A 20,364-nucleotide genomic window follows, 5' to 3' on the forward strand; every position below is an offset into this window, starting at 1 on the left:
ACGACGATGCTTATCAAGAATGTAGCACTTTGAGCCGAATACTCGAAAGTATCCAACTTGGGGTTTGTTACCATGAGAAGCTCGTATGCCGTGTTGCTGAGTAGCTTGTGAAGATACAAGCGATTTGTTGCATGACAAGCTGTCTCAACCGCTTTTGCCCAAAAGTGCTTTGGTGTCTTGTACTCATCAAGCATCGATCTCGCCATTTCGATGAGCGTCCGGTTCTTCCTCTCAACAACTCCATTTGTTGAGGTGTGTACATAGCCAAGAACTCGTGTGAAATCCCTTCTTCATCACAAAAGGTGTCCACATTTGCATTCTTGAACTCCGTTCCGTTGTCGCTGCGAACCTTCTTGATCTTCACTTCAAATTGGTTTTGGGCCTTCCTAGCGAAGTTTTTGAAGATCTTTTGGACCTGCGATTTATCATCGAGAAAGAACACCCACGTAAATCTTGAAAAATCATCAACTATAACTAGACCAAAAGAATTTCCACCGAGACTCTTGTAAGAGTTGAGACCAAAAAGATCCATGTGAAATAGCTCGAGTGGCCTCCTTGTGGTGATGATGTTCTTTACATGATGCCTTCCTACAACTTGTTTACCTGCTTGACAAGCGCTGCAAAGTCTATCCTTATCAAATATGACATCGTTAACACCAAGGATATGATTTCCTTTAATAAGCTTGTCAAGGTTTCTCATGCCAACATGACCCAATAGTCTATGCCATAACCAACCTTTTGAGGATTTAGCAATGAAGCAAGTTTTAGGTTGAGCCTTTTTAGTGAAATCAACTATGTATAGATCACCTCTACATATACCGGTAAAGACCATTTTATGATTGTCTCGACGAAACACTTGGCAATCTACTTCAGTAAATAGGACATTGAAACCGAAATCAGCAAGTCTAGATACTGAAAGTAAGTTGTAGCCAAGAGATTCAACGAGCATAACATTCTGAATGGAGCTATCATGTGAGATGGCCACCTTACCGAGGCCAACCACCTTACCCTTTGAGTTGTCACCGAAAGTGACATACTTTCGAGGACTATCATTTTCAGCAAGCTTGCGAAACATGTCTTTATCTCCGGTCATGTGATCGGTACATCCACTATCAAGAACCCATTCCTTTCCTCCTGCCATATATCCCCGAAGATTTGCCATAAGACCAAAATGTCTCATTGCATCGTCAATATCTGTCAGGACCCCGACTCGATGTCACATCGATCTAGCCGGTAACACCTCATATCACTTTGCGGCCTCACGCACGGTATCCCCACGGGTGTCGCCTTACCTTTGCCCGGGACCGTTTGCGCCTTTTGGCTCACGTATATGATAGTGTCGCTAGCATCCATATGATAAGGAGCCCGGGCTGACATGACTAGTCGTAAACCCAAAGTGGCACAGACTTACAGGGACAGGCATTCATGACCCAGCTTCGAACGTGTCGGTCATCAGCAAGTGGGTCCGGGCTGTAGCACTGGGCTAGCAGGACTCCGGTAAACCGGGCTGTAGCGGGCTAACAGGACTCCGGTACTCAAAGCGTGACATTTCCCCGAAGGGACAGACACAGGAACGAAGAAGGACACATGCCGGCCAACCTAAGTGTTCCAGAGCAGTAGCAAGCTACCATGGCTCAGCGGTAACACTAGGAGACATTTCCCGGTAAGAGAGGCTACTAAAGATAAACAACTAGATAGTCAGATCCCACACATACCAAGCATTTCAATCATACACACAATATGCTCGATATGTGCAAATACAACGAAGCATCACAACATGACTCTATGACACAAGTACTTTATTTAAGGCTCAGTGAGCCATACATAACATACACACAAAGGTACGGGTCTCACGACCCAGCATACAAGTCATACAATCATACAAGCCAGCAGCGGAAGTAACTTGTCTGAGTACAGACAACTAGTAAAATAAAAGAGGCTTGGAAAGCCTCTGGCTATACTATGTGGTCCTTCACAAGCTCAGGGTCACCACCTGGGTCTTTAGCCTACTCGTTGATGTCAACGTCTACATAGAACCCATCAGAAGGGGTTGCAGCGTCTTCTGTAAAAATGTAGATTATAGCAACATGAGTACAAAGGTACTCAGCAAGACTTACATCAGATCCTACATACATGCATAGTATCAAGAAGGGTTGGTGGAGTTATTGCAGCAAGCCAGCTTTGACTCTTGGCTAGGCTATCCTACGATACTTCAACTTGAAATAGTTTTGCGCACACGAGTCCACTATTCACCACTTCAATACACTACCGAGGATCCACCTCCGTCCTCCTACGGAGGAGCCATCCTCGGCACTCACACTTATCTTGAGGCTTTTAGTAGTTTCCATTTACTTGTCTATGAACTGTATAGGCAACCAAGTAGTCCTGTTAACCCTGCAGGGGGTACTTCTTCATACACGCTCCCACCACTTACCGTCGTTTACACGACATGTACTCGGCAACCTTCAAGCGGAAGCCCAACGTGGGTGTCGGCCACGACCTACCTAATCACCTAAGCCTCCAGTCCAGGTTTATCGCCTATTCAGGTTCCATCCGCAGGGAGTCCGGCCGAGGTTTCCCATACGGCCCCGAACGATGTGAACAGGGTTCCCGAGATACCTAACGGGTATTCGGTACACCCGGCCACGTACCTACCGCATCACAGCCCACCCCTACGGTCAGCGCTGTCCACGGCCTCCAGTAGGCTACAAACACCAGAAACTACTTGCAACTCCTGGACGGAGAACTAGGGTGAATAAGAAGTCGAGAGGGTCCATTGGTTTCGGGCCCAATGCATGGTAGTAGCTGATTCTTAAATCACACATACAGATCTCAGTGCTTAAGGTCGGCTTCAATGAAACAACCCACCATGTACTCCTACATGGCCTCTCATCGATACCTTTACCAAATCGTGTTCACCACACCACTCTCATTACCGACATAATCGTTTCACTCTAGCCCATCACCTAGATGAACCAGACCTGACACGACTCTAAGCATAGCAGGCATAGCAAGGTAGGAACAACACATACATATGGCTCAATCAACTCCTACACATGCTAGTGGGTTTCATCTAGTTACTGTGGCAATGACAGGTCATGCAGAGGAAATGGGTTCAACTACCGTAGCACACAGCAGTTTGAATCGCGTTGTCTTAATGCAGTAAAAGAGAGCAGGAGCGAGAACATGGGATTGTATCGATATGATCAAATGGTTGGTTGCTTGCCTGATGGTTCGATGCACGGATACGGTTCTTCGTTAGGGTAGTCACGGTACTCCTCGGGGACAGATCCTGTCGTAAAGGATAACGATACACAGGCATCACCAAACAATGTGCAACAATATGATGCATGCATGAAACATGGCAATATGAGTGTGTTGGGCTAATGCAACTAAAGCTACCAACGCTGTCAGGACCCCGACTCGATGTCACATCGATCTAGCTGGTAACACCTCATATCACTTTGCGGCCTCACGCACGGTATCCCCACGGGTGTCGTCTTACCTTTTCCCGGGACCGTTTGCGCCTTTTGGCTCGCGTATATGAAAGTGTCGCTAGCATCCATATGATAAAGAGCCCGGGCTGACATGACTAGTCGTAAACCCAAAGTGGCACAGACTTACAGGGACAGGCATCCATGACCCAGCTTCGAACATGTCGGTCATCAGCAAGTGGGTCCGGGCTGTAGCACTGGGCTAGCAGGACTCCGGTAAACCGGGCTGTAGCGGGCTAACAGGACTCCGGTACTCAAAGCGTGACATTTCCCCGAAGGGACAGACACAGGAACGAAGAAGGACACATGCCGGCCAGCCTAAGTGTTCCAGAGCAGTAGCAAGCTACCATGGCTCAGTGGTAACACTAGGAGACATTTCCCGGTAAGAGAGGCTACTAAAGATAAACAACTAGATAGTCAGATCCCACACATACCAAGCATTTCAATAACATACACACAATATGCCCGATATGTGCAATACAACATGGCATCACAAAATGACTCTACGACTCAAGTAGATTATTCAATAGGCTCCGAGGAGCGAGACATTACAAACATGGGTCTCATGACCCAACACTTAGAGCATACAAGTCAAAGCACAAGCGGAAGCTATCATGTCTGAGTACAGACATCTATAAATGAAAAAGGCTGAGAAGCCTGACTATCTACCAGATCCTGCCGAGGGCACAAGATCATAGCTGAGGTATCAAGCTAAACGTCGAAGTCCACGCGAAACTACTAGTGAGACCGAAGCCTCTCTGCAAAAACATAAAATAGGCAAACGTGAGTACAAATGTACCCAGCAAGACTTACATCAGAACTAACTACATATGCATCATTATCAACAAAGGGGGGTGGAGGAGTTTAACTGCAGCAAGCCAGCTTTGACTCGGTGGCTAACCTAACTACGACTGCAAGCGACTCTTTTGAAGTGGCGCACACGAGTCCACATATTCACCATATCAATACACCACTATGGATCCGCTCCCGTCTCCCTACGAGAACGCCATCCATAGCACTCACGCTTATCTTGCGTATTTTAGAGTATCCACTTTCACTTGTCTATGAACTATGCAAGGGGTCCAAGTTTCCATATCCGAGGAATCCGGCTATTCGAATAGATAATGATAACCCTGCAGGGGTGTACTTCTTCACACACGCTCTCGCCACTTACCGCCATGTACACGTCATGTACCTCGGCAACCTTCAAGCGGAAGCCGGGCGAGGGAGTCGGCCACGACCTGACTAACCGAACAAGTCTCTAGTCCAGGTTTATCGCCTATTCAGGTTCCATCCGCAAGGAGATCCGGCCGGGGTGTCGCTTACGGCCCCAAACGATGTGTGCAGGGTTCCCAAGCCCACCAACCGGGTGCCACTTGGTACACCGTGCCACTGTGCCTAGTTTGTCCCAAGCCCACCTGTACCGGGTGCCACTTGGTAGACTACTAACACTACCTACAAACACCAGAAACTAGTTGCAACTCCTGGACAGAGATCATGTTGATTAATAAGTCGAGAGGGGTCGAGTTACCGGAACCCAATGTGTGGTAGTAGCTGTTCATGGATCACAAACACAGAACTCAGTTCCTGAGGACGGCTGCAATGAGACAACCCACCATGTACTCCTACATGGCCTCTCACCGCTACCTTTACCAAATCATGTTCACACACTTAGCTCACACACAGTAGGACATGTTCACACGCCTCTGATTCATCCCCGATGAATCAGACCTGACTCAACTCTAAGCAGTAGCAGGCATGACAAACAAGCATGAATGAGTAGGCACATCAGGGCTCAAACAACTCCTACTCATACTAGTGGGTTTCATCTATTTACTGTGGCAATGACAGGTCATGCAAAGGATAAAGGGGTTCAGCTACCGCAGCAAGTAACAAATATGTCGTTGTTGTCCTAATGCAGTAAAAGAGAGCAGGAGCGAGAGAGTGGGATTTTATCGGAATGAACAAGGGGGTTTTGCTTGCCTGGCACTTCTGAAGATAACATTGAGTCTTCATCAGTGTCAACGATCACGTCATCGGTATCACGTCTATCGAGAGGGGACAAATACCGGCAACACAGAAAGGAACACAATCAATGCAATGCACAATATGATGCATGATCATGACATGGCAAAATGAATGTGTTTTGGGCTAATGCATCTAAAACCAGATTAAATGAAGTTGGTTTGAATATAAAATTCAAATTCAAACTCCATATGTGATTATTCAAATGCCATTTAATTCATTTGTCCTAAACAGTAGTGATAAGTTGTTCTAACATGCATGAAAATGGTACAGATGGATTCCTTGAATTTTTCTGATAATTTTTCATATATAAATTATTTAATTTGGAGTTACGGTTGAATTTCTATGATTTATTGAAGTTTATATAATTTTCTGGAATTATAAATCATTTCCTAATTTATTTTAATTCCAGAAAGGAATTATTGCGTCAGCATGACCTCATGCTGACCTCAGCAGGTCAACGGGCGCCGTCCAGGTCAAACCTGACCAGTGGGGTCCACTGGTCAGTGACACAGTGCTGCCCAGGGTCAATGACAGGTGGGTCCGGCCAATGACCACGTCAGCAAAGTCAACCTGACGCGTGGGGCCACTATGATTAACCTAAACTAACAGAAGTTTAAGCCGTGGTTAATTAAGGGCGTGGGGCCCAGCTGTCAGTGTCACAGTGCGATGATTAGTGGCTAACTAAGCCAGCCACGTCAGCAAGTGACGCCGGCGACCACGGCTACGGCGAGACCTCGCCGGAGTTGCTCGGGACGGCGCTACGGCCCGCGACTGGTTGCGCTGAGGGCACCAGGAGTGAGCCCGTGCTCCCGCGCATCTAGGGAGACCCACGAGAGGGCGTGGGGTGGCCGGAGTTGAGCGCGGCATCGACCCCGGCGGCGGCCGGAGCTTGGGGATTCGCGGGACCGGCGCTGCGGTGTGCAAACAAGACGGTTGACGTGCTAGTTTTACTCTACGGGACGCAACCAGTGCAGCGGACGCATGCGTGGGACCAAAAGGTCACCGGAGCTTCACCGGCGACGAGCCCGTGCGGCGGAGCGCCTCGGCTCCGGTGGAGGGAGCGGCTAGGGGGTGAATTAGGCAACGAGGCATGGGGGAAACGATGCAGCGGCTCACCGCGGTTCTTCTGGTGCTGCTGGCGAGGCAGGGGAGGCACGGGGTCCGGCAAATTGACGGAGGGGATCACCGGCACCCGAGGTCGGAAACGGCGGCGTTGGAGATGCAGCAGAGCTTCTGGCGCCGCGTGACTCGATGGAGAGGACGACGACGTCGTGGCGGAGCTCGGGAGCGCGTCGGAGAGGAGAGGGGGTGGCGGTGGTCGCGGCAACGGCGAACGGCGGCGATGGGCGTGTTCGGTGGCGAGAGAGAGAGGTCCAGGGGAGAGGATGAGGGCGAGGGAGAGCGAGAGGGGCCCGGGGGGGTGCGTGGCGATGCCAGGAGAGTCCAGGGCGAAGCGGCAAGCAGGAGGTGGCCGTCGGTGGCCGTGCGCATGCTGGCGCGCCGTGGGCACACGCCCTCCTGCCCACTGGCAGGAGGTTGAAGACAGTAGGAGTGAGGAGGAGGTGGGCTGGGCCTAGCTGGGCCGGTCCTGTTGGGCCAGGTAAGTCCTTCTGCTCTCTCTCTTTTCCTTTTTTCCTATTTTCTGTAGTTTGTTTTGATTTAGTTTAGCAACTAAATCATTTAAATAAATTCTGTAGATTTTTATGTGGCTTGCTAAAATATATACAAAGCCACTCACAAACTTCCAGAATTATTGGAGTCATATTTAATATATATTAAATATAAATCCAAAGCAAATAGTTATTGGATTAATTCAAATGACCAAAATAATTATCTCTGTGACTCCAAAAATATTGGTTTAAATTTTTCCTCTTACCAATATTTCCATGGAATAACAGGAACATTTTCTTGGACACATTTGAGAAGATTTCATTGTTGGTTATTTTTAGAGGTTTCTGAGGCTTTGAAAATTCCTCAATTCAAATTTCATTTGAAATAAAACATGATGCTCACAAGAGGTCTAGCCTAGTGCATTACCAGAAGCTAGGGATGTGACAACTCACCCCCACTAAACAAGAATCTCGACCCGAGATTCAAGCGTAGGGTAAGGTGAAGGGTAAACGCAACTAGTATAATCTTCACGATCCAGGGTGCACTTCAGTTGAACGTTGATTCATTCACCATCATTGTCTTGATGTCTTGCTCTGAGAAATCCTGTCAACATGACATGGAGGGAAGAAGGAGACTCTAGAAGGGTCGATCTTCTCGAAGATCGAACAACTCACAGAATGAGACATAGGACCAACTCTCGGGTTGAGACACGAGATACACATCAAGAGGGGTGGAAAGAAACGGATGACGAAGGTTCGCTAGATAGACAACAATTCCACACCTAGGAAGGTGGTAAACGATTGTCAACGTAGCGAGGAACTGAGTGGCCATGATACCACGACGAAACATCGCTGGAGGAGGGTGATTCGTAGATTATTACCTTAAGTGGCAAAAAGAATTACTTTTGATTCAGAGATCATTGAAACTCTTCAAACCAGCCTAAGACAATTCTCGAGCGATCATTTGGAGGGGGTCGGTAGAATGGCATACTCGGACTTGGATGATGTGGACTACCTTGTTGAAGACAACGTAATGGATGAATTTGCTTATCACCGGAAATGGAAGAGACCCATGGTAGAATGGCACATTGGCGGTGCAAACTGGGAACAAAATGCAAATGCTGGGAATGATTCTAGTAACTGGGGAAGAACCCAACAATAGAGAGTGAATTCACTGTTGAATAGATCATAGCATTGCCGAGGGAACTGAGAGCAAACCCAGCTAGCGTCGATGATAACACCTAGCGCTTGAGCGTGCTCTCAAGAACTTGAGCATTTCTACAATCATCAAGGTTTTACCAATATCCGTGTCAAGGATCCTGGCAACACAACATACCACCATGATGAACAACGATGGACGATGCAGATGCAAAGGAAGATAACACTTTCTCAGATTTCACCATTGGCGGGGCCAAGGAAACAAAATCTGGATGATCGACCGAGAGACATTTAGCACTCCGCTTCTAATGTTCTCCTTGATGTGCTAGCGTAATCCATAGATAGTTATGATTTGATAACTAGAACATCAAGTAGAAGGTCGGGCTTCGGGAGCACAAGAATCCATAAGGAATAACTACGGAGGTAAATCCTGCGAAATCCTTATGGGGAGGTGGCCAACTTCTTCGATCAAGATACTATAATAATAGGTCTTTTGGCTTGGTGGTGCTGGCCACGACATCCACTTTACCAGTTATCGAGGGACCAATATTATAGTTCTTGGGGAAATGTTCCAACCATCATATCTGCCTGAGATTCAGATCTGGTTGGTGTCAGGATATTCCAGACTCACCAAGTCTAGAAAGAAAAAATGAAAGTTTGCAACACAAATCGACGAGATGACGTTGCGAGGTTCTCGGGAAATGAACTACGATAGCAAGCTCCAAAACATGAGTTGGTTCTGCTATAAACATGTGAACACGTTGTCCCAGACAAGCATGCCCACACGGTAGTCTTACAATAAAACACTACCGAGTTCTGGTTGGGAACCATCAGCGAGGATATCGAAGTTCTGTGCATGACCTAGGATTAGCACATCAACTCCTTTTCCTGAACAAATCAATCAGTGGCTTGGTGTGCTAGGGAATACATATGGAGTGGAGGTAATTAATCTACCAAACCATAGTATACCTTGCACATGCATGACTGACTTGGGACGATTCCACAGGAAGAAAAACTAACTTTCTCGAACCCACGGCGGCAACTTACGTCAAATGCACGTGAATCAAGGAAAGTCACTTCTCTCATCCAGCATATACTTCATGAACGGGGCATGAAGAAATTGCCTATAAAAGTTTCCAACACTAGGTTGATGTTCAACATGAATCATGGGGGAGACAAAATGCTGCTGATGGCCTCAACAACAACTCATCAGAATTTCCATATCACTGGACTTCCACCATCATGTGAACACAGTGATAGCATTGGTCAGACCCAAAAGATATAACGGTGTATGCTCGAGGGATCAACCACGAGTAGGACAACATTACGAACATCGTTGGTTCTAACTTGATTTGACGATAGCCCACACTCAAATCAAAGGATTGATAAGACAATAGGTCCAGCAACTGATCACAGGGACCAATCGATGAAGATATCATCTTTCTTCAACACACACTACACAAGAATATCCCTTTGGAACGAACTAAGTCAGGCAAGCTTTTATCCTCCAACCCTCCAAGTTGTCGTTTAGCTTAACCAACTAGCTCAGGGATATCTAACACCGATTCTTGGAGAGAAGGTGGTTGACAAGAACCAACTTGATCACGAGCTCAACATAGCGGTCAGATGACAACCTGGTAATACTTCTGAGAAGATATTCAGAAAATCACGAACCACTGATATGTTACTAAGCTCGAGAACAATCTTGCTTTTCAGGGCAAGATGATATGATCAAATGAGCGAGGACTTGACAAAATCCTAACTCATCAATCAAAGAGTGCACCAGGAAATAAGGACTAGGTAGCACGATCAATCTTAGAATGGTGATTCAATAACCAACATACTGAGAATAGGATTATTGTCCATTAACTTCCCAGCAACGAGGTTGCTAGGCGTATTGATTTCACACATCACAATTCAATTGTCGGTATTCCGGTTGCATCAACACGAAGACCGAGGAATGACTAATGATGGCAAGAAGTATCACTGTACCAAGAGTTCATAGGATGGTGTGCAATTCCTATAACAATCCCGATATAAAGATGGTAATACTCCAAGGTAGAACAGAACAAAAGCTGGATTAGCAATTTGATCTGCGGAGCACAGCTTCTTTGACCCAATCCTGGATATGGAAGAGGTACTGGAGTTTGTTTCTCCTAGTCATTCTGCGATAGAACGGCTTGACGGACCACAAGAGTAATAGGCATCGATAAACGAACGCACACATACTCTTGACTATCAATTGATAGACGAGGCCAGAAAACAACTAAAGAGGGACAACTCAAAAGAACATATGATTTTCCAAGTTGTGGATGCATGGTTTTGCATGTCGAACGAAGTTCAACATATTTCTTCCGGATAACCCATGCAGAAAGGTAGAACTGGCAGAGTCACAATATAGAATCGAGAACCCATCGAGAGCACTCTGATTGTGATCTTTCGATCAGCGAGGAACATCTGCCATAAACGGTTCATAGTATTTGGAAGAAGGAAATACCACGGACCTCGAGGACTAATGCAAGGGTTACTAATATCCTGAAGGAACTAGCAACACTATCAACATGATTTAAGTAGAGTGAATCTCGGGTTCAAAAACCCAGGAATAGAATACCTACTACTAAGTAGCATCACGGGATGCTTCCGAGAATAAAGGCCAGAATCTTCACACTAGGACACAAATCATGGCTAGACCACTAGATGATCCCCTAAGACACCTAGGGTCATAGTAATAACTCCAACATAAAGGTCGAGGTAGTAGAGTACCTCGACTCAACAATTAGTGTGATTGAGCTGGCATAAAGGAGCATCGAAACCAGAGGGAAAGGATTTTGCAAATGCATCAGACTATTTAGAAACCTGGAATGACTCGGACAGCATAACGGCTGTAAATGCTCAGAAAAGATTTGAGACATTCACAAAATGGTGGCATAACCACTCAAAAGCACAATATCAAGGTTTCGAGATCAACAGTTAACATACAGAAGTAGTAGGAACTGAACTGAGACTTAAATCCAACAATCTTATAAGTCTACTGATTAGTAACACGTGATCCTAATAGAAAGAAGAGATAGCCTAGTTCTTAATCCCCGCAGGAAAGATAAGATGACTCAGATCAGAAGGGCATCAGGTATAAGGAGTAAAAAGAGCCTTACGTTCCATCCCACAATCAATTCCCTTATATAACTAAAGAATTTCTAGACTCAACTTCGACCAGTTTGGCTTGGTAATCCTACAGGCAGTCAAGCTCTGATACCAACGCTGTCAGGACCCCGACTCGATGTCACATCGATCTAGCCGGTAACACCTCATATCACTTTGCGGCCTCACGCACGGTAACCCCACGGGTGTCGCCTTACCTTTGCCCGGGACCGTTTGCGCCTTTTGGCTCACGTATATGATAGTGTCGCTAGCATCCATATGATAAGGAGCCCGGGCTGACATGACTAGTCGTAAACCCAAAGTGGCACAGACTTACAGGGACAGGCATTCATGACCCAGCTTCGAACGTGTCGGTCATCAGCAAGTGGGTCCAGGCTGTAGCACTGGGCTAGCAGGACTCCGGTAAACCGGGCTGTAGCGGGCTAACAGGACTCCGATACTCAAAGCGTGACATTTCCCCGAAGGGACAGACACAGGAACGAAGAAGGACACATGCCGGCCAGCCTAAGTGTTCCAGAGCAGTAGCAAGCTACCATGGCTCAGTGGTAACACTAGGAGACATTTCCCGGTAAGAGAGGCTACTAAAGATAAACAACTAGATAGTCAGATCCCACACATACCAAGCATTTCAATAACATACACACAATATGCCCGATATGTGCAATACAACATGGCATCACAAAATGACTCTACGACTCAAGTAGATTATTCAATAGGCTCCGAGGAGCGAGACATTACAAACATGGGTCTCATGACCCAACACTCAGAGCATACAAGTCAAAGCACAAGCGGAAGCTATCATGTCTGAGTACAGACATCTATAAATGAAAAAGACTGAGAAGCCTGACTATCTACCAGATCCTGCCGAGGGCACAAGATCGTAGCTGAGGTATCAAGCTAAACGTCGAAGTCCACGCGAAACTACTAGTGAGACCGAAGCCTCTCTGCAAAAACATAAAATAGGCAAACGTGAGTACAAATGTACCCAGCAAGACTTACATCAGAACTAACTACATATGCATCATTATCAACAAAGGGGGGTGGAGGAGTTTAACTGCAGCAAGCCAGCTTTGACTCGGTGGCTAACCTAACTACGACTGCAAGCGACTCTTTTGAAGTGGCGCACACGAGTCCACAATATCGAAGTCACTATCATCATCCTCATCATAGTATCCATGTTCAACATCGTCATGTGGTGGATCAAATCCTAGAGAGGGTGATTCATTAGTATGAGTTTGACAATAATCTCCTCTATGAATTCTAGTAGCATCAGAAATGATATCGCTAATAATTCCAACATTTCCTTTGGCATGCATAAGGTTTGTAAGTTCAAATAGACGATCACTAAACATAGGATCACTAATATTCATCTTACTCAAAGCAATAGACTTATGAAGAATTTCATCAAGATTTTTCAAAGAATAATCAGGAAATTGTTCGTCAAGAAATTTCCATATAGTGTAGGCACACTCAAGAGTAGGCAGTTTTCCAACCAAGTTTCTAGGCAAGCCTCTAGTGATCAGATTTACAGTTCTAACATTCCTAATCATGTCAATAGACTCATCAAGGGTAGGATGCATAGGATCAACATAAGGTGCACAAGGACTAGCGATGTACTTGTTCAAATTATATTGATTGAAAATTACAAGCATCTCATTTTTCCACTCATGAAAGTACTCTCCATCAAGAATAGGCACTCTATGTCTAAGACTCCCCAAAGTAGACTCATCCATCTTCCTCCAATGGTGATTAGCAATGGAAACCTGGCTCTGATACCACTTGTAGGACCTTGAGAAGAGGTGTCTAGAGGGGGGGTGATTAGACACTAAGTACCCAAGTTGCAGTTTTTAGCTTCTTTAAGTTTAAGTGGAGTTTAGGCACAATTTTAACATTCACAACATATAGCAAGCAAGCATGCAAAGAGTATATGAGCAGCGGAAAGTAAAGCATGCAACTTGCAAGAATGTAAAGGGAGGGGTTTTGGAGGATTCAAACGCAATTGGACACATGGATGTTTTTGGCGTGGTTCCGATAGGTGGTGCTATCCAAGATGGGTCCACGTTGATGGAGACTTCAACCCACGAAGGGTAACGGTTGCGCGAGTCCATGGAGGGCTCCACCCAAGATGGGTCCACGAAGAAGCAACCTTGTCTATCCCACCATGGCCCTCGCCCACGAAGGACTTGCCTCACTAGCGGTAGATCTTCATGAAGCAGGCGATCTCCTTGCCCTTACAAACACCTTGGTTCAACTCCACAATCTTGTAGGAGGCTCCCAAGTGACACCTAGCCAATCTAGGAGACACCACTCTCCAAGAAGTAACAAATAGTGTGTTGATGATGAAATCCTTGCTCTTGTGCTTCAAATGATATTCTCCCCAACACTCAACTATCTCTCATAGGATTTGGATCTGGTGGAAAGAAGATTTGAGTGGAAAGCAACTTGGGGAAGGCTAGAGATCAAGATTCATATGGTAGGAATGGAATATCTTGGCCTCAACACATGAGTAGGTAGTTCTCTCTCAGAACTGGTAAGTTGGAAGTGTAGGTTTGTTCTGATGGCTCTCTCCATGAATGAAGAGGAGGTGGAGGGGTATATATAGCCTCCACACAAAATCTAACCGTTACACTCAATTTACCAATCTCGGTGGGACTGAATCAACAAACTCGGTCAGACCGATTTAGTAAACCTAGTGACTGTTAGGATTTTCAGTGGGACCGACATGCAACTCAGTAGGACCGATATGGTTAGGGTTAGGGCATAACCTAATCTCAGTGAGACCGATTACACAAACTCGGTTGGACCGATTTTGGTAATTAGCTAACCAGAGAGTTGGTCGGGCAAACTTGGTTTGACCGATTACTCAAACTCGGTGGGACCGATTTTGGTAATGAGTCAACCAGGAAGTTTGCATTGTAATCTCGGTAGTACCGATTGCTCAAACTCGGTGAGACCGATTTTGATGATGGACATACACAGAGAGATTACAATCCCATCTTGGTGAGACCGAGATCCCTATCGGTAAGACCGATTTGCCTAGGGTTTGTGGCAGTGGCTACGACAGATGAACTCGGTGGCGCCGGATAGAAAGAATCGGTGTGACCGATTTTGGCTTTAGGTTTAGGTCATATGAGTGGAAGTGGGAAAGTAGTTGACGGTTTTGTAGCATATCACTAAGCACTGTGGAGCAAGAAACTCATTAAGCAACACCTCATCCCTTCTTGATAGTATTGGCTTTTCCGATAGACTCAATGTGATCTTGGATCACTAAAATGTAAAATGAAGATTCTTGAGCTTGAAGCTTTAGCCAATCCTTTGTCCTTAGCATCTTGAAGGAGTTCCCACATCCTTTAGTCCATGCCACTCCAATGTTGAACTTGTCTAAAATATACTAGATAAAAGTGTTAGTCCAACAAGAGATATGTTGACATTAATTACCAAAACCACCTAGGGAGCACTTGTGCTTTCAATTTGGCATGGGCGGTCAAGTATGAGGTTCAGGCTGGAGGGGCCCATGTTTTGGAATGCCTTCTCCCGCTGAACGGGCTGGGGGCTGCGGGCTCCTGTATTGACTGTCGTGTCCTGGGTGTCGTCCCTTGTCTTCGGACGCTCATATTTGTTGTGCCAGGGTTTGCAGACGCTACTCCTGGCTGCTGATGTGCCCAGGGTGCCTGCTATGTTGTTGTTTAGTATGCTTTCTTTATCTCGTGTGTAGCCCCTGGCCGTAGTGATTTGGCGGCGACTTTTAGGCTGTCGTCCGAGCTTTGGTGCCTCTTCCTTGAATTGAGGTAGTAGCCTGCGCTTTGGGTAATATTGTGTTCGGCACTCGAGTCCGTATTCCTCCCCTGCTCGAGCTTTAGTCCGTTTGTCTGTTAGCATATCCTGATCTGCTTGTATCTGATGTTGCTTCTTCTTTAGGCTTCTTGCAGTGGCTATAAGCCGGCGCTTGAAGCGCTTCTGCTCTATGGAATCCTCCAGTACGCTGAATTCGTCTTCACTGAGGCTTACCTCGTCTTCAGAGGGAGGCATATAGTTATGGTCCTCTAAGTATCCGCCTGTTGCCTGTTCACCTGGGCTGACCTGCCCGTGTTCTTGTTCGGCCTGCTCGAAGGCAGGCTGATCAGGATTGTATCCCTCTTCGGCGCTGTAGGACCTTGAATTATGTCTAGAGGGGGGGTGATTAGACTACTTGACCAATTAAAAACTTAACCTTTTCCCAATTTTAGAGTTTGGCAGATTTTAGCAATCTTTGGACAAGTCAAGCAATCATCACTCAAATCAAGCAAGCATGCAAAGAGTATATAGGCAGCGGAAATTAAAGCTTGCAACTTGCAAGAAAGTAAAGGGAAGGGTTTGGAGGATTCAAACGCAGTTGGAGACACGGATGTTTTTGGCATGGTTCCGATAGGTGGTGCTATCATGCATCCACGTTGATGGAGACTTCAACCCACGAAGGGTAACGGATGTGCGAGTCCACGGAGGGCTCCACCCACGAAGGGTCCACGAAGAAGAAACCGTGTCTATCCCACCATGGCCGTCGCACACGAAGGACTTGCCTCACTAGCGGTAGATCTTCACGAAGTAGGCGATCTCCTTGCCCTTACAAACTCCTTGGTTCAACTCCACAATCTTGTCGGAGGCTCCCAAGTGACACCTAGCCAATCTAGGAGACACCACTCTCCAAGAAGTAACAAATGGTGTGTTGATGATGAACTCCTTGCTCTTGTGCTTCAAATGATAGTCTCCCCAACACTCAACTCTCTCTCATAGGATTTGGATCTGGTGGAAAGAAGATTTGAGTGGAAAGCAACTTGGGGAAGGCTAGATATCAAGATTCATATGGTAGGAATGGAATATCTTGGCCTCAACACATGAGTAGGTAGTTCTCTCTCAGAACTGGTAAGTTGGAAGTGTAATTCTGATGGCTCTCTCCATGAATGAAGAGGAGGTGGAGGGGTATATATAGCCTCCACACAAAATCTAACCGTTACACACAATTTACCAATCTCGGTGGGACCGAATCAACAAACTCGGTTAGACCGATTTAGTAAACCTAGTGACCATTAGGATTTTCGGTGGGACCGACATGCAACTCGGTAGGACCAATATGGTTAGGGTTAGGGCATAACTTAATCTTGGTGAGACCGATTACACAAACTCAGTGAGACTGATTTTGGTAATTAGCTAACGAGAGAGTTGGTCAGGTAAACTCGGTGGGACCGATTTGCTCTTTTCAGTGAGGCCAAAATGTTACAAAAAGGAAACAGAGAGTTTACATTGCAATCTCGGTGGGACCGATCGCTCACTTTGGTTAGACCGAAATGTTACGAAGGGAAACAGAGAGATTACAATCCCATCTCGGTGAGACCGAGATCCCTACCGGTGAGACCGATTTGCCTAGGGTTTGTGGAAGTGGCTATGACATCTGAACTCGGTGGCGCCAGATAGAAAGAATCGGTGCGACTGATTTTGGCTTTAGGTTTAGGTCATATGAGGATGTGAGAAAGTAGTTGAGGGTATTTGGAGCATATCACTAGGCACTTGAAGCAAGAGGCTCATTAAGCAACACCTCATCCCTCCTTGATAGTATTGGCTTTTCCTATAGACTCAGTGTGATCTTGGATCACTAAAATGTAAAATGAAGAGTCTTGAGCTTTTGAGCTTGAGCCAATCCTTTGTCCTTGATATTTTGAGGGGTCCACTTTCATCATCCATGCCATGCCATTCATTGAGCTTTCCTGAAATAATAATCTTGGAATAGCATTAGCTCAATGAGATATATGTTTTTATGAATTACCGAAACCACCTAGGGATAGTTGCACTTTCAATCTCCCCCTTTTTGGTAATTGATGACAACATATAGATCAAAGCTTCGACAAAAATAATAAGATTGTAAAACATCATCGCTTTGAGAAGTATGTGATAAGCAAGAGCTCCCCCTAAATTTGTGCATAGTTTAAGATTTGCTTTGGACTGCAAATGCACAAGGAATTAGGCTCATGGGTTACTCTTCAATGTCACATACATCTTGGTGGAGCGCTCAAAATAATAAAGATTGAATACATGCACTCATCACCAAGCAAAGTGAATGATCATATAAGGATAGGTAAGATAATATCATCAAACAGGCATAAGTGTAGCTTATAATCAAAGACATGATCATCAATGTCTCACGGGTAATTGCATAGTATCTCAAGCAATCAAAAGCAAACAAAGTTTAACCACCAAAGCAAGAGAGAACAAAAAACACTCTCTCTCTCTCTCGAAGCCTATGATTTATACATTTTTCTCCCCCTTTGGCAACAAGTTACTAAAAAGTTCATAAAAAATGCATAGTGCTAGATTGACTCTCAGGCTTGGTCTTCAGGTGGTGGTGGTGTAGAGATGGCTCCTTGGACGAAGGCTTCAGTTGATGTAGAGGGAGCTGGAGGAGTTGGTGCTGGAGCTGGTTGTCCTAGAGCTGTGGGAGCTGTTGCTGGTGTAGATGACGTGGCTCTAGTGTCTGTCACAGGCACGACAGCTGACCTATGAGCTCTAGGCACTCTGGCAAATGCATCAGTGGTTGTATTGCCCTTCCTCTCCAGCATGTCTTCCTGAAGCTGCTCCACAACTGACTGAATCTCAGTTACTTTGACATCAAGATCATAGAATTTTTGTTCCATGATTCTTTCCAGGCTCTCCTGGTTTTGAGTTAGGGTGGCCAACCCCTTCTCAGTCCTCAGTGTTGATGCTATCAAGTAACCAAGCTGCTCCTATTTGTTCTTCAAGAAATACTCAGATGCCTCCTCTTGAGTTGGCATCTTGGCAGCTGTCGGTGTCAAAACCGGCGGATCTCGGGTAGGGGGTCCCGAACTGTGCGTCTAGGCGGATGGTAACAGGAGACAAGGGACACGATGTTTTACCCAGGTTCGGGCCCTCTTGATGGAGGTAAAACCCTACGTCCTGCTTGATTAATATTGATGATGTGTGTTACAAGAGTAGATCTACCACGAGAACAAGGAGGCTAAACCCTAGAAGCTAGCCTATGGTATGATTGTTGTTCGTCCTACGGACTAAAGCCATCCGGTTTATATAGACACCGGAGAGGGCTAGGGTTACACAGAGTCGGTTACAATGGTAGGAGATCTACATATCCGTATCGCCAAGCTTGCCTTCCACGCCAAGGAAAGTCCCATCCGAACACGGGACGAAGTCTTCAATATTGTATCTTCATAGTCTTGGAGTCCGGCCGATGATGATAGTTCGGCTATCCGGACACCCCCTAGTCCAGGACTCCCTCAGTAGCCCCCGAACCAGGCTTCAATGACGACGAGTTCGGCGCGTATGTTGTCTTCGGTGTTTGCAAGGCGGGTTCTCCTTCATGTTTCGTGTGTTTGCTGGATAGTGTCTGGTTGCTTCATAAATGTTGCGCTCCTTGGCTTCTACGTCCAATAATGGCCTTCTTCCACATGTCGTACGAATGCAAAAAGCCAGGGTATTCTTACGTTTTATCCCCTAGTTGCGCAAATAAGCTGCCTATAAGAGAGGCAAGGATCCAGATCCAAATCACACCATCTTCCTTTCGCAAGTACTCATCGAGGCGCATCTGACAAAAAATCCATTCCAACATGGACAGTCGACGCGGCTCCTCTTCTCGTGCTCCCAGTCCTCAGCCAGGAGATTGGAGGAGATGCTCAGTCCCGCATAGCGAGTTAGTGACGCTCCAAGCAGAGGGATACCTTCCCCCAGCCTTTATGGTTCCGGTTCGAGCCGGACTGGCCACCTACAAGGGTGGGAAGCAGGTGAAGAGCGTCCCCAATCCCTCCAAAGGAGAGCGGGTATGCTTCGTCCCCTACTTAATAAGGGGACTCCGATTTCCTATACATCTGTTTCTCCGGGGGCTCCTGGAGTTTTATGGACTCCAACTTCACCACCTCACGCCCACCTCCATTTTGCACATCGCGGGCTTTGTAGCTCTTTGCGAGCTATTCTTGGGCATCGAGCCCCATTTTGCACTATGGAAGAGGTTGTTTTGCCTCGTACCCCGTTCTTACGAGGGGTCGATATATCAAGTGGGCGGAGCCGAAATATGGCGCATCGCCGGGACCGGATATCTATCCGGAACCCCGAAGAAGGCGTCCGAAGACTGGCCTTCGGAGTGGTTTTACATGGAAGACGCCCCGCTGCCGGATCCAGTCTGAATCAGCCTCCCGGAGTTTAGCAACGCTCCTCTGAAGAAACGCCTGAGTTGGCGCCCACGGAGCCCTCAACAGGAAGATGACAGTAGCGTCCACTATCTGATGGGCCGGATACGGTTACTAGCCCATTCCAGATTAACCGTGATTGGAGTCATGGCCACATGCATTATGCGAGGGGTGCATCCGCTCCAATATAGGGGCCACCCCATGTGGGATTTCAACAGGGAGAATGACGCCACCCGTCATGGCCGCACGGGGCCGGGGTCGGCCGCCGATCTGGTGAAGATCCTGTCCGGCTTGTACAAGGGGGAGAAGGAGGACTTCCTCCGCATGAATCCATTGAATGGATTCTCCATGAATAACCCTCGGAGCTGGGTAAGCGGACGCTTATATATATGATCTGTGCTTTCAAAGATAAGTGTCTTACTTTATGATTTCGACGCAGGAACTACGCCGGGATGTGGAGGGCATAGAAAGCCCAACTCCACAACCCGAGGATCCGGGAAGATCCCTTGATCCGGCCTCCGAAGAGGATCCAGACGTAAAGGTGGATTTGATTGACGGGGTGTTCCACCAGCTCAGCATAGACAATGCTTTAGTCGCCATTACGGCTGACTACCCCGGTTTATGTCCAGCTTCCGAGGTGAGTACGACCGAAGTCCTGACACCGTTACTTTTTTAATGCTTATTCCTAGCCACCGTGTACCAACGGTGCTTCGCAGGAGGTGCCTTTACAGC

This window comes from Triticum dicoccoides, chromosome 4B (assembly GCF_002162155.2).
Source record: "Triticum dicoccoides isolate Atlit2015 ecotype Zavitan chromosome 4B, WEW_v2.0, whole genome shotgun sequence".
In the NCBI taxonomy this organism is placed as follows: Eukaryota; Viridiplantae; Streptophyta; class Magnoliopsida; order Poales; family Poaceae; genus Triticum; species Triticum dicoccoides.